Genomic DNA, 2,359 nt, shown 5'->3' with positions numbered 1-2,359 from the left:
CATTTAAGAATTGGCTGTAAATAAAAGGTAACCAACTTTAATGGCTTTCTTAGGTAGCAGTGATGTAAAAATAAAATATATGTGAGCAAACTGTCTCATATATTCATGTGTGTCTTAAGTTTCAGGTTTTTTAATATGATTTGTGAAAATCTGTCAGAAAGTTTGGTAGGCTGTGTCCCCCAAAATTATACCCCTTACACACTTATGAACCCACACACTTTTAATTTCCATATATAAATCTTCTCATAGACAAGTGAATCTCAAATCAGTTTTCGTAGACTATCACCCAATAGTCAGTCTGTGACTGGGAGACATGGTCTTAGTAGTAACCCTGGTGATTGATCTAAGCAACAGCTGTGTTCTGATCATCAGACTTATCTTGAAATGAACAGAACCTCATTGCAGGTCCTGGTTTCTTCTGGTCCCTTCACCACCTGTGCTTCAAGGACTGAAGCAAATGTCTATTTTGACGTGCCAAATTCGTCTTCATAAATGGGCACAAATCAGTGCAAAGAAGTGTCTCCATTCATAAGATAAGTAAGAATGATTAAAGATGAAATCTAACACATTGGCTCTTTTGTGGTGCTGGGGAGGCGCTTGTGTAACGTTCCCCAACACTCACCAAACGGCTGTCCTCTGAGGACACAGAAGGTGAAGGGAGCACACTCTTCAGGTGGAAGTTGGGAGGATCAGCCTAGGACAGCTTGTACTTTGCAGAGTGAGGGAGCCTGGAGCTGGGCCACCTGGATTCTGTCACTTCTGCCACCAGCTAGGTGACTTTGGGCAGATTCTCTTTCCTCTCTGGGTTCGATTTTCTCATTGTTTGTAAATGGAGGGCTGAGATTTGTGACCTCTGAAGACACCTCCATGAAGAGCAGTTAGCTGTAGAAGGAACATAAATACCAAGACAGGAGGCAGACACGGGATATTAAACAATAGCAATCTATCGCAGTAAAGGGGATCTGTGTGGCAGGGGCTCTGGATGACAGAGATGGCTGGCAGTGTCCGGCAGTCCTTAGGCTGGAATAATCAGAAGACATTGCTTCTGCTGGTCCCGGTCTTTATTCGTGAGTGGCACTGTTCTGAAGCTCTCCAGGGTCAGTTCCATGGTCATAGGTACAGATCTCTCTGTCCTATATGATTGTACAGCTGTGACTGTGGCATTTTATAAAGCTATTGCTTTCAAAAGGATTTTGCTGGAAAATTGAAACCTTCTGACTCTCAGGTCATTAAATGTAGCTCAAGCACTGACCTTAGCGAACACATCATTTTTTTGAGCTTTTTCTGTGAAAATTCTGAAAGAAAGAATGACATGGGTGGGGGGTGTTAAGTGACAAGAAGGTAATACTAAGTTGCATATATAAATGCACTTAAATTTGATCTCTGCCTACTTACTGTGCATGTGTTTACCTCGTGCTACAAGCGTCTCCCCTCCCAGTCCTGTGACTGACACAATCACAGCATGACTCCAGCTAGCGGACACCTTTCTTTCTGTCATCCTGACCTTTCCAGCCATCTTGTGTTCTCTATGCTAATGGCTTGGAGAAGGATCTAATAGAATGGAGCAGAATAAATACAATGTAAGAGACTCTGAGAATGGTTTCCTCATCTTTACAAAGAAGGTCCTTGCTGAGATCTGTGCAGGGCTTGGCATTAGCTGCCTGTTTACTTTTCATCAGTTCCTTTAGATTATTTCAAATAGCAGCAAGATAGGACATTGAAAGGGTGAAGAGACCTCACTCAGGTCTTCACGTAAAATTCCACTTCCTACTTCTGACCTTTAAAACCCTGTAATCTTTTGATAAGCACGACCTCTCCGTTATTCTAGATGCTCCTTTTACACTTTTCCATTTCTTGTTTGAGAAGCATGATCTTCTAAATATTCCCACTAGCCAACCAAAAATATTTTGACAAGATTTTTGAAGTCTGAATTATGAAAATTATAGGTATTCAGGGGTTTAAAAATACCTTTATACAGGCTGCTTTTTTACATTGTGCATACTTCTAGTTCCAAAATATCCTCTTGCAATTAACAAGAGGCAAATGGATGTTTAAGGGCTTCCTAAATTTCTTTTGCTTAAATGGGTCTTATAAAAATACATGTGTCTTTGGAAAAAAGGTAGACCATAGGAAACGTTTTTATAGGTAGTGCGGCCATAGAATTTGTGCAAGTCTTGAACATATGAAAATGGACAGGGGTTGAAAGCTCGTGGAGCTTTTGGGCTAGCAACAGGGTTTGATGTGGGGAGGCTAATTGATCCTAGAAAATAGGGACTCCTATCACATACATTACCAGCGATAGTACTGCATGAAAGCAGGCTGTGATATTAGGGACTTTGTCCTGCACTTATTTGCAAGT

This window comes from Cavia porcellus, unplaced genomic scaffold, assembly GCF_034190915.1.
Source record: "Cavia porcellus strain 051 isolate PalLab524CR breed Dunkin Hartley unplaced genomic scaffold, mCavPor4.1 scaffold_14, whole genome shotgun sequence".
NCBI lineage: Eukaryota > Metazoa > Chordata > Mammalia > Rodentia > Caviidae > Cavia > Cavia porcellus.
Note: the sequence above shows the minus strand (reverse complement) of the source record.